The sequence below is a fragment of the Metopolophium dirhodum genome, chromosome 6, assembly GCF_019925205.1.
Source record: "Metopolophium dirhodum isolate CAU chromosome 6, ASM1992520v1, whole genome shotgun sequence".
Taxonomy (NCBI): Eukaryota; Metazoa; Arthropoda; class Insecta; order Hemiptera; family Aphididae; genus Metopolophium; species Metopolophium dirhodum.
In genome coordinates this window covers 8,797,699-8,811,349 of record NC_083565.1, presented here as the reverse complement: position 1 = coordinate 8,811,349, position 13,651 = coordinate 8,797,699, and the positions used below count along the sequence as shown (strand labels likewise).

Genomic DNA, 13,651 nt, shown 5'->3' with positions numbered 1-13,651 from the left:
CACACTGTCATAAATCTAAAGTAGAGTGTACTTTATTATTGTTTTGCATATTATGCCAAAATAGCAACCGATGTGGAAACACTGTGTAAAATAAATTAAATCTGTGTCAATTTTTAACCCTCTCTCTCTCCCCTAGTCCCCTCTTTACTGTTTGGTATTTATTCAGCACACTAAGATTTAAAGTATTTAATAATATACTATTTATACTTTCTGAATAGATTTAATGTTTACTATCTTTGATAAATCTGAAGAATTTGTAAATCGGTGTGCGATTTATCATATTAACATTATTTAGTAAAATATTCAATCATGTAATATTTAAATATAAATGCACTGTATAACATTTTAAATATTGATTCATAAAATAATTTTTGATTATTCCACATGCCGCCTCAACTAACCAAAAAGATAATAGATAATATGCTAAATACTAACATCCGGCTTAACACAAGTCATTCAATTCAAGTTATCGTATTTATTGCTTATTTTTAATCATTATCAACAATCGAAATAATAGTCTTATATAATATGAATAATAGATATTGTTACGATACGAACAACTTCACATTTATGAATGAGTTTCGTCAGAAATTTAAATACGAATTTCCGAGTCAAATTTTTACAAACATCCGATTCGACATTTCAATGCAAATATAATATATTGTATTTTTTTAGTTGAATTACAATACATTTCTGATGACGTACTGTAGTACTATATGTAGATGTTTTGCATTGTTATGTCATGCCAATTAAACAAATCGATGGACATGATTCGTAATGTCTCAATAGAATATAGGTAGTAGCGGATACTGAAAACCGTTTCAATCTCAATGATATTAACATAATTATATGTAATATGTATGTATGTTTTTTACTCGTGGTCATTTAACCCGTATTTTCATGTCAAGATTGCGTTAACACCTATTTACGTTTGTGATCGTAAAAATCTATTGACACTTTTTAAACGTATTCAAACATTAAAAAGAGAAAAACCATCGATATGTTATTTAACTGTATTTTTGTGTAGATTGTAGATGTGCGTGTTTGCGTAAGTATAGGTACGGGTATAATATTATTATACCGTGTACATTATACTTACGTACGCTCTAAAAAAAATAAATAATAGCTGCACAGAATTAATTTTTAATAAATAATTTTTTTTAATCTATACATACAATATAAGCTGTTTTATTATTCCAATATCACAATATTATTTTTGTCAAATGTTTTTTACACGCGGTTTTTGGTACGGTACACATTTCAAACTCTCATTTTTAATTGATGTTTTCGGAGCAAATTATTTTCCAATTTTTAACACGTTATTCTCCAAACAACTACTGTACACAAGATCCGTCCTACTTTCTCCGTTGCTTCAATGACAGAAATCTGCGACGATAATAGACTGTTAACAGAAAAGGGTCCTCGCGCACGTCAAACACGTCTGTGTAGGCAATCGTACAATGCGAAGTTATAATAATATTTAAGCAACGTAAAATCAATTAACATTTAGACCGTTATCTACAATGTACGAGTAAAAAACAACATTTTCAACATTGCTATACATAGTGTCTGATGACTGATGCACTGTGATGATTACACAACGATTTTTCTTTTTCATTTTTTTCCCTTTTTTTTCGTCAATTGTAGTGGACTTCACGGCCCACGAAAATATAATCGACATTGTCCTAATAGTGTTATTGTATAGGTACACGGACATGTCTGAATTCCACAACAAAAATAACAATTTTCTTGTTTGTTTCTACTTTTTTTCTTTACGCTCATAGTTCTCTTACTAAGCGGCAGAGGTGGCCCTACACTTAAATGTTATAATGTGAATTTGGATTTGTGCCAAAATTGAACATAAATCATCACACGCTTAGGTACTATAGACGCAGATTTTAAAGCATACTAAATTGTGTTGTTGTTTCTTTTTTAGCGACAGATATCAAAGTGCGCGTGAAGTTTTACCGAAGAAAATATGTCTATTGTTAACTGTTTTAATGTTTTCTTTTCTTGTACATCATATACAAGATATTTAAGTAGTTAGGTACCTACAATGAATGGTTCATCATAATGATAATTTCGGTTTCGATAATGACAACGTAGTAATATTCGTTATTATTTCCATTCTCCCGTGGATGCGAATTAGAGCTGGTCAGAACATATTTATACATCTAAAACAATATATATAATACGCTTATATACTGAACTACATTAACGAAGATGTCATTTTGTAATGTTTTTATTTTCCAAAGATAGCATTGTTCTAATTTCTTTTTATATTTGTATCATTTTTTTACTAGAGACTTATATAGATTATAATCAGCTAACTACCTACGTATAATATGAATATTAGATACCTAATTTTTTTATATTTTTGTTACTTTAAATTATATCAAAATTTTGAATAACAACTTAACTACTCAGTACTCGTATATTGACCAAATAGATAATTTTGACGATTTCGACTTAAATGTCATACCTTTAAAATAAGTAGCTATAGCTAAAGAAACTTAGATTAAAATAAAACAGTACTATTAAGTTTATCTTAATTTATATTTTACTCATAGCCGGAACAACGTAATCTATGTTTTATTAATAATTACATACCTACTATTGTTATACTATTCATTAGATTTTTTTATTTAACCTTGATTTTAATTTTCCTATAACACTTATAACAATATATGGTAAAAAATGTTCGAAGTAGTTTTATTTATACTAGTATAATACGTAATAATTAAAATACAAAACCTAAAATATTCAAGGCACTGGGTCAATCAAATGCAATGCTCATCACATAATTGTATATTTATTTAGGTATAATTTGTTACCATTCCATATTTTTTACGCAATTTACTATAGAGTTCTGAGCTGATTAAAAGATCCTGGATCCATATTCGTTTTTAAATGTTTGCTTATAAAAAACTACAAAAATATAATACAACACCATTAAATTGGATATTTAACATTAGTGAGCGATTGTTTTAAAGAGTACCTAAAAGGTTTTATTCATATTTATCAGTAGTTTTCAGTAGGTAGATAAATAGTAACATTTACGTTAAATTTGGATTCGAACATTTAAGTCCCAACTCCCAGTAGTCCACCCAACATTAATTTAAATTAAAAACATTTTCAATTTTCAAAAATATCCTATATAGGTAGATAATTTATTCCTCACATTATTAATATTTTAGCGTAAGGAAATAAATATATTTAAAATATAATAATGTATTTTATTTTTATATATTTGTAAAATTACATGCATATTAATTTTTGGTTGTTGATTTATTTATTATTACCTATGTGGCTATGTATCAATATTACCTAAAGATATGACGTTTATAATACTTATGGCGTTTGTGAATTTGTATTTAAATTATTTATACAAAACTGTTTTCTATAATTTAAAAAGCATTGACCGTGTTTTATTTATTAATAAATTATACCTACCTAACTATTATTAAATAATCAAAAATCAAAAAATCATGTAAGTAATTATAACGTATTATAATATTAGGGGATAATATAAAAATTAACAATATGTAAATTGTTATAAACATTTCAAACAAATATTTTTAAAAATATTTTACGGTTCAATCAATAATTTTATTTTTATATCTAATATATATATTCTTATTGGATATCAATCTAACTGATCAAAATATTTCTATATTAATTTATAGTACTTTGTAAATATTACGTTAAACAAATATTATTTAGTATAAAATATCATGTTTATTAGAGAACATCAATGTATCATAGTTAAAATTATAAAAATATAAAGTTATTAGAGAACAAAATATACTAATAGATAATAGAGAAATTACCTATCATCTATTACTTTTTAATTAAATGTGTATTATATATTTATATCCATATAGTTCATTAGTGTATGTAGAAAATTAAAAAAGATACAAAACTGTGTAGAGAATCTTGTTTAATATTATAATATTATGTCATCATCCGTTTTCAGTTAAATGTTGTTGATGTAAATGTTAAACAAAATTGTTTTTATTATTTCAACGTATGCAAATAATTTTAACTATAAACTGATATATTATTAAATAATTCTATAATATATAACTTGTAATAAAACCAGATAAATCTATAATCACGAGTTTATTTGTGAAAAACATCCGATACATAGTATATGAAATAGAAAACTTAATTAAACAAAACAACATAATAAGTAGGTAATAACTAATAAGTATCAAGCACTTGAATTATAACAAACAAAATAGAGGTACCTATTAAATTTTAATATAGAAGTTTTAAGATAGGGTTGAATGAAGTATAAATGATTATATAAGTAGCCAAGTAGGTGGTTTGTACAATTTGATCCAATATATTTTATTCAATTTATTTAGATCCAACATCAATTTTTGTTTAAAATAAAATGTTATCAAAACCAATTTGTATTTGTTCAAAAATATAATGTAATTTTAAGATTTAGGACCAAAAAAGATTAGCCTAACACGAAGTTGTTCATAAAATGGTGTCCAAACAAGAAACGATAAATTAAATACAGAATATAAATATGTATAAGGCTTCAATATATTAAATATAAATATTTGTATATTATAACCAACTAAATTATTGATGTAATATTTTAAACTCAACCAACAATTTATTAATAAAAAAATGTTGTGCTATATTGATAGTGGTTTCAAAAATTATATAATATTGTCTAGAAATGTAAGGCAATATTATTTTAACTAGCAGCACCATTATTTTAATTATAACAATACCAAAAAATCTATTGTCGTTATGAAGAAAACAATGAAATTAAAATATACCAGTAATATACCAGTACCTTTGACTACCAATTAAAAATGCTCAGCCATCTACATTTTTAAATTTAAAATATGATGCTTGTGTGTACATTCAATGTTTAATGTTCAAAAGTCTTATACCTACAGTTGAAGGATACCTATATTTAAGAATGTACACAATACGTCAGTACGTCACTAACAAAATCCACAAAAATAATTAATTTTTATGGTTCACGCAATATTATCAAAATTGATTGAACACGTCATGTATTAAATCAATTCATATAAACCGAAATTAGTTAAATTATTTTTTGGATCTAATTAGACCAAATGTATCCCAACCTAACAAACAATAAATATTTGTTTAGTTATTTATTCTTCAAGATGATAATGTGCCTACTGAACAAATAATATCTACGAACATTTTAGGAACTAAGATATATTAGTAACTTTTACGTATTACATAAGTGTTGATTTCTTGTAATGTTTACTTATGCATATTATAATTGGTAAATCATATGACATATACTTATAATATTTTATCAATACATTTGCAAATACTTAATTAGTTAAAAAAAAAATTAAAATCGTATTTCTCCCAGTACACTTGAGCTCCCACATACAACAAAAATAATATGCATAGGATATAAATAAACGCAATTGCACAAATTCGTCTTGGTTATAGAAAAACGGTACAATATATAATATTGTAATACACATATTATTATCTACCTACAGTCTACACTCTACACATATACTTTTTGTTTTATAACAGCGCGAAAAAAGCGCGCGATAAGATTAATGAAGAGTAAAAAAACAGAAAACAGCTTAAAGATCACCAACCAATAGTACCTACCAACCTATCTATTACACTGTTCCAACAGTGGCGTTTGGTAATAAACAAAACGCAACTAAGGATTAAGATAAAAAAAAATATAGAACAAAAAGAATACCTCACACAAATTATTATTTACACACAATAGTATAATTTATATTATTATAATAAATATATAACGACCGTCAATATTTATGAATTTTAATGTATTTGGTTTGATTTTTCAATTTTGTTTAAATATTATTTTTTATTCAGAAAAAAATTAAGTTTTGTATTTTTAAAATAGGTTTTTATAAATAAATTAAATAAATTAAATATTTTAAACTATGTAATTAAAAAAGTTTATAAAATATTTTGTTACCAATACTATATATTATTTATTATAGAATATAGAAGTATTATTAAAACATATTTAAAATATTTCAGAATTATGAAATATACTAAATACAATAATAATGCAAATGATTGTTATATTTTTTAGCCTATTTATATAATAACATTTATATTGTGAGAACAATATTATTATCTATATAAACTATGTTTGAACAATATTTAGTTGTAGAATATTTTAATAAAAATATTGTTATTATATAAACATTTTAAATTATAATATATAGTGACAATTTCAGCAATATTTGATCTTCTGCCAAAAAATGATATAATAATTTTGTAATTCTTCGACAATATATAAAACATTTTCTGACAACAACTTAATGCTTTATGAACAAAATGCATTCTGAATAGATAGATATTATATTAAAATTGAATAATTGAATATTCAAAATATTTTGCAAATATTAAATTTTAATTTTAAGGGTAGCCATCAAATGATCACATCCCTATATGTTTTAAACGTATTAATATGGACAACTATCTTTAATACATAAAATGTATAAATTCAAAATCTACTCGTTAGAACTTTGACTTTTAAAAGTTTCAAAAATGTATAGTAAGAAATTTGGTTCTCATTTGTGAAAATGGAAGTCTGGTTCGTTACAGGACACTCTTTAAAAAAAAATTGAAAATATATGGTCTTAAAGAAAATGTATTTATAAATTCTAAAAATCATAATTTAAATAAATGCGATATATTATGGAAAATATTATGTGAACATATACTTGGTGAATATTTGTATTCTGTATGTGTTGCTTTTAAAAATGTCACGTTTAAGATATAATTAATGTTATTATTTTATTAATTACCTGCAGCAGTGGCAGACGGCAGTGCGTTTATGATTATATCTTTCCGTGTACACACGTGAGCAGCGTTTGGCTGGGTATAATTTATTATTTTTCGTTGAAAGCTGCGGCGTTGACGACACGCGTATTTGACGCAGGACGCCGAGTTGATACACCTGTTGATATCTATATAGTTTTCGTTTATTTTCGTCTTGTTATGTTATTTTTTCCTGCCGGCGTCGGAAAATCCATGACAATAATCGAGAATACGTGTCGCATAACGATAATAATAAAGACGCGTCACCGACGGTGGTGAGACTGTGATGGACCAACAAAAATTACGTCGGCCTTTACGCGTTTATAAGAAACATATAACACGTATACCGCGGTACAGACAGGACACGGTTAAGGCGGTACATCAATATCATAATGATGTTTATTACTATTACGAGTGTTACGCGGTTGTCGAAACGAAGACCGTATACAATTTATAATAATGTTATTATTGCAGTTGTACTGCAACAGTCAGATACGAACACTGCAGCCGCAGAGCTGTTTTTAATACGCAATCGCCGCGCACTTCAGCGGACACAATCCAAATCGTTGGCGAGCGCCGCCACTATCTTGAACGGTAAGCGGTCGGCGACTGATGCCGTGCGTGGAACACGACCCGGTGGCGAACGCATGTTCGTTTGTTTCGGTCTCCGCGTGTCTCGGCGGTGGCGGCAGTGGCGGCGTAACGTCATCCTGTTCACGAGTAGGGAAAAGTGACATGCGCCGCCACTCATAATAACGCGCCGTTTTATATTATACAGAATTATTACCGCAATGGTTATTTTCCAGCGGTAGGGCCGTACTTAGAACTTTGACACTCCAGCTCACATATGAAATGCCGCCCCTCTATTAGGGTCTAGGGCAAAGATGGCAAATAGGATTTGTTCAACAATAATTTCAGTTGTGCCACTAATTATATTTGTTAACACAGAGAATTTTCACAAAATATAAATGAAAAATAAATGATAATAATGTAGATAAAAATCAATTTTTATTGATTGTTAGAAATATTTTACTTCATATTACTTGAAAGATTTTTTTATGTCTGATTTATGTCTGGTTTACATGAAAGTCTTCGGGAGCTATTGAAAATTTCTCGCGTGCCAAGCATGGCACACGTGCCACTTTTTTTGCCATTCCTGGCCTAGGGGGTTTGCCATATTTTATATTTTACTTAAACCAGAACTAGAGATGGTAAATTCCCGGAAGCACAATGTGACGAGAACCCCTTATAAAAAATGAACATTGAAGGAACTAAAAAACAACTAATCCTACAAAATAAATTGTATAATTGTTGTAATAACAATAGTGTACACAGACACAAACAAATTAAAATTAAAAATTAAAAAATTAAAAACACACATCATTGTAAAATCAATACATTTATACTTCCGCTCATATAATATATAGTAATAATCAACTTGTGTATTTTATCATTGTTTTCTACTAGAAATATTTGATAAAATACAATATGTTAACATATGAATCAATAAGTATACTGAAGTTTAATTTTGAGACCGTTGGCTGCCTCGAAACACTTTTTATGACACCGGAACGGCAGAACGTAATTTTCTAACCCGGTACACCTATATACCGGACTATATTCCGGCCAAACCTGGACAAATGGCAACAGTAGCCCCCTCCCCCCCAAAAAAAAAAAAAATTAAAATAAAATTATGTGTGTGTAGAATTATTATTAATAATTATAATGTTAGGAATCCCGTGTCAAGATTTCTGTAATTCATAAATATGTAGTAATATGTAGGTAATAAGTATATAGGTTTTAGTACAATTCTTAGTATATAGGTATTTTATATAAATACATAATGAACTTACATAGGCCTTCGCATTTTGGGGCTTAAGTTTCACATCAAACTATTGTTTCATACACTAATGACCTTTTTAGAGCATTTTAATTATAAATAGTAAATACCTTAACATTTTTTTGTACACAGGTTATTTTTTTCTCCACTTACAAAAGTTTTTTGTACGTCACTGATATATATATAGTAGGTATATACGCAGTAAAACTTTAATATTATGAAGTCTCATGGAGTATTAAACAAATTAGTACTATAGAGAATTTTGTTAAATAGAATTGAATAAATTTGGTTCTAATTTGGTTTGATTTTCAAAAATATATTTCGTTAAACGGAAAATTTTGTTAAATGGAAGTAAAATATATAATATACGCTGTTATATCAAATTTTTAACATTAACCCATAATCAAGCACACTACATAATAATATATTTGAACAAATATAAACTATAAGTAGGTAGTAATATAAAATAATAACAATTGTTACCTACTTAATAATAATACATATATAAGTTATAATATACTGAAAATTACCAGTAATTTGGAAACGTGATCTATAGATTGAAATATTGTATTATCAGTCCCAAGATTTCCCGTATTTTATAGATTTTACTCATTACTCTATGGTTTTACTACTGTAGTAGGTATATGATATATAACCGATCGTGGAAAAACACGTTGTCGATATTTCAACAACAACGAGGATAAAGCACGCGTTATCGGTCACTACGATGGACCGTCTATGTACGCGTAAAACCGAATTGAATTTTCGTGTCCTCAATCATTGGTTCTCACTTCTCGTCCGAATAACATTAATTACTAATCCGGTCCGATTTCTTGTAGGAAAATGTTTCCGCATCATTGTCACGTCTGAGTACGTAATTACGATGGTTGGTTGATGACGACAATAATTTTATCTTTACGATTATTTTAATACATTTCATTATTCAAAATTGATAGAAAACAAACAGACTTTAAAGTTTTTATACCAAACTTATTAAGATAAAAACACGGTACAATTCTAAAATTATAAATTCCAAATACGAACTATAGACTATAGACTATTAACTATTAGTTAAAAGGTCTACGATACGAACTTGCAATATCTTTGTTTATTCCTTTTAGAGTAGGTACCTACCTACTTAGTGAGTATGCATGGTATTGGATAGGTTTAGTTTAGGTCAGGCGTTATTCTTATTTTCGTTTATTTTAAAAACATTTTTTTTTTTTTTTGTAAATCATTTCATTTTTCTATTATTTATTATACTTATATATTTAGTAAGTATTGACTATTAACTATTAAGTGTCTGTATATTATAAATCATAATCAGCAATCTATAATATTTGATTTCCTCAACATTAAACTAATCTTTATTTAATAAGATGGGCGTTAGTAATTTAAATATAATATTAACTCGGTAGTAAATAAATAAATTTTAATAATATATTTTAAATAATTTACTGAATAGTATACATAATATAATGCCATAAAATATAGTATTCATAACTGGTGACCAATAACACGTGCTTTATCCTTGTCTTTATATTGAAATATCGTCATGTACAATGTACTTGGGTACATATATACAACATAACTAAACAACTGAAACAACCAAGTTTTTTTACATACCAAGTAAAACTGTATTGTTAAAACTTAATAATATAAAAGTGCTCATACAAATGTATAAATTATTTTTAAACACAAATATATATTTATAAATTATAATAATTCATAAGTTACATTTAAAAAATATGTCAAGGTTAATGACCTCCAAGCTTTTTTTTATATAAATAGATGGTTATTATTAATTTTTAAGCGATTCAATTAAATGAATTATTTAATCAAATATAGAGAAAGTATACGACTATATAGTTGATGTAAAAAATGATTTTAAGTATGAGAGTATTAATTTAGATTTGTTTAAATATTATAATTCTTTTTTATGATATATTTATCATACATATCATAATCATAACATAATGAAATATAATAATTTATTTTATATAATTGAATGTTGTAATATTATGCATTTATGCCACCTATATTATTAAGACACCCGATACCAGTGTCATTTTGTCCACAAAAATACACTCTACGGGAAAAATGATCATGTCCTGTAAAATTAACCAAATTTGATAATTTTTTTTTAAACTAATACATAGAGGGTAATATTCTACAAGACGCATTTAACTCTATTTTTATCAATATAGTTTTTTTTTTATTTAGAATATTATTAGGTAACAATTGTAATTCACAATAAGGAATTAAATAGTGGCATTCCTTTAGAACAGCAGTATTTTTTGATTATCCACTTTTTTCTATCTGCGGATAAAAAAAGGCGGATAATCAAAAAATGGCTTAAAAAGTCAAGCTACTTATGCTTAATTTAAATTCTTTATATTTCATTATTTTAGTTTTATACGTAGGTACCTACTAGTAAATCTATCTCAATACTAAATTATAATGTAATCATATTTACAAAACTGATCACATATTCCAGAAAATATTTTAAAAAAGAAAATCAAATAATAATATATATTTATACCTAGCAGGAAATACTCATATAGGTATCTAGTTATTTTATTTAAGTAATTATATATATAGGTATAAGGAATTTAAGTATCGAATAATTTATAATAATACGTGAATGATAAATACACGTAATAATTGAGCTTTCGAATAAATCAGAATATCTTTATTACAAAACGTAAATGAATGTTTTATCGTCTTATTAATAAATTATACAATTTGTTTATAGGTAGACAAAATATTTGCAAAGGCTTTATAATTGCATCGAGATACGTGTAAACAATTAATATTGTTTTTTTCCCAACCTACAAAACTTTTGTAAACCAAGTATTCTTATTTATTGAAAAATAAGTAAGTTATTGGTAAGAATTTAGTTTGATACTTAAAAGTAGTAACTACCATTTTTGGAAAGCATATGGTAGAAATTTGGATAGTCAGTAGGACCTACTGATACCTGGCGTATTACAGGTCCTAAAAGCGAGATATTATTTACTACATTGTAAAAAGTTAAAACTGCATTTTTTATGCACAATGGACATACATAGCATTAGTATAATGACTATAATGTATTATGTATATTGCATATAACAAATAAACCTTGGAGCATAGTGCTTATTTATAACACATGAATAAATCAGATAATATATTATGTGTACATAAATGCATTTCTACCTTGCACACCGCACGAAATCAAAATTTACATGATACGTCATATAACATAATATTATACGTACGCATAATTTTTTGAATGAAAAACGAAATCTATTTTATCCACTGTATTTTTTAAATTTTTTTTGCCATATGGTTAACCCAAGTCCCGAGTTTACTAGTTTGAACGTATGATTTTGGTTGAATCAATTAATAGATTAATATTGGTCTATAATATTTATAGATTTCGAAGAAAGTAAACGAAAACCTGATCATTGTCAAACAAATATAATATGGTAACGGATATGGTTCTAGTGTGATTCAGTGATTGTGATATTAATATTAAACTATATATAAAACGTATATTAAATATTTATATTTATCATAATATTTAAACTTTTAGGCATCCAATTCAAAATACGATTCTGAGATGAGGCATGAAGCTGTTCAAATGGTAAACGTGCATACCGGGGACTGGAACCAGACCAAAAAGGACCTGTTTTGGAACTGGAACCTCACCGAAACTCTTATTTAGATTAATTTTAACACCAGAACCCCTATAAAATTTAAATTTAAGAACTGGAGCTTTACCGGAACCGATACTTTTACTTTTATGGAAAGCTTTCTTAAGATGTATAACCTATTTGATATGTAATTACGTTAGTTTTAGAACAAATATCCGTATTAATAGCTTAATTTTAAATTGTAATACTTACAATGATATACATTGATAACCGTATTGTCAAATGTGAAATGATAATTACAGGTTTCCTTATCTATTTTTTAAAATAGTTTTTTTTTTACTTGGATTATTTTTATTTTTAAGCGTAAATACAATTTTTAATTTTCCAAAAATTCGGTTTTTATTTTAATTATGAACATTTTTAAAAATGTATTATTCTAATTTTTAATATTCTCCGATTTTTCCAAATTTATCAAGGCTCTGGGAAAAAATGGTTGTTTTCCGAAATTTTCCCGAATTTTTCTGGCATTTTGATCCCTAGTTTTTTTTTATCTACGAGGTTCCGTGGTATTAACTTACTATTTACCGTCCAAAAAGAGTCTGCTGCAGATATTTTGAATGATTTGATGGTTTATAATATATGCATAATTCATTAAAAACGTTGTGAAGACGATTTTTAAGGAGTTTTATATAGGCAATTTAAATAACGTTTATAAAAATTAATAATTTTACAAAAGATTTTAAGTTATTTTAACGAGTTTACGTAGGTAAATGGTTCAATGCCAGTACATCAGCACATTTGGTTTGTTCACATTTCTAAAACTAAAAAAAAATAGAAATATTTAATTTCCAACAATTTCATACAATTATAAATATGTTACAATCTAGTTTGCAAAACACCTTCTAACAAATAAATATTTACACGTACCTAACTACATCATCAGTAGGGGCCGGAATTATATTCTTTTAAAATAGTCAAAATAATGTGCTAATATTCTCTCAAAAAGTTGAAAATACTCTTCCAATATTCTTTAAAAATTATAATAAACTATAAAAAAAATATTCTCTTGAATTAAAAATATGCATTTATATGCAAAATAATTGAACACATAATACAAAAAACTGATATAAATCGATACATAATAGGCAAAATAATTAAGCAAATAATACAAACTGATATAAATAGATACATAATAATATGCAAAATAATTAAGCAAATAACACAAAAACCTGATATAAATAGGTACATAATAAAAAATACTACATGTTAAGAAAAGTTTAATTAAATTATTATTAATAATAATATTTAATATTCAATTATTTTAAATTTTTGACTAAGAAAAACTAAC

The 13,651-nt window shown here is 26.2% G+C and overlaps 1 protein-coding gene across 1 annotated transcript in view; it reads right to left on the bottom strand.

Annotated features, from left to right (window-relative positions):
• Positions 1-7,475, bottom strand: part of LOC132946386 (extracellular serine/threonine protein CG31145) — a 69,314-nt gene extending 61,839 nt beyond the window's left edge. Inside the window, exon 1 of the mRNA XM_061016374.1 lies at positions 6,813-7,475. The gene's annotated coding sequence lies outside the window, so the exon portion shown is untranslated. The remainder of the gene's footprint in view (positions 1-6,812) is intronic.
• Positions 7,476-13,651: the final 6,176 nt, after the last annotated feature.